General features: G+C 56.1%; 1 protein-coding gene across 1 annotated transcript in view; it reads left to right on the top strand.

Annotated features, from left to right (window-relative positions):
- The window catches only part of LOC104405694 (collagen alpha-2(IX) chain-like), a gene marked incomplete at its 5' end in the record, with an annotated part of 8,645 nt that overhangs the window by 1,274 nt on the left and 7,052 nt on the right, over positions 1 to 319 (top strand). The gene's annotated exons all lie outside the window — the stretch shown is intronic.

Genomic DNA, 319 nt, shown 5'->3' with positions numbered 1-319 from the left:
CATCCCCCTCCATCCCACACGGGCAAGAGCTGTGCCAGGAAAGCCGTGGCACTGGCACCCCAACATGGAAAGGCTTTACCTTGTCCTGCACTGCAGCTGCTGCCCTCAGTTCAGCTCTCGCTCCCTCCAGAACAAACCTGGAGCAGTCCCGTGCCCCAGAGCCACCCCCTCGGCTTCCAAGTCTTTGGGGTTTTAGTTGTTCTTCAATACTAAATGAATAGAATAGTAACTGTTACTGCAAACACGCAGTATTCATCCCGGCTGATCTGCCTGCAGGAGCCGGGCTCCTTAGAACACTGGCATGGAGCGAGGGGCTCTC

The sequence above is a fragment of the Nestor notabilis genome, unplaced genomic scaffold (genome assembly GCF_000696875.1).
Source record: "Nestor notabilis isolate BGI_N333 unplaced genomic scaffold, ASM69687v1 scaffold26345, whole genome shotgun sequence".
Taxonomy (NCBI): Eukaryota; Metazoa; Chordata; class Aves; order Psittaciformes; family Psittacidae; genus Nestor; species Nestor notabilis.
Note: the sequence above shows the minus strand (reverse complement) of the source record. Positions and strands in the feature narration are given on the sequence as shown.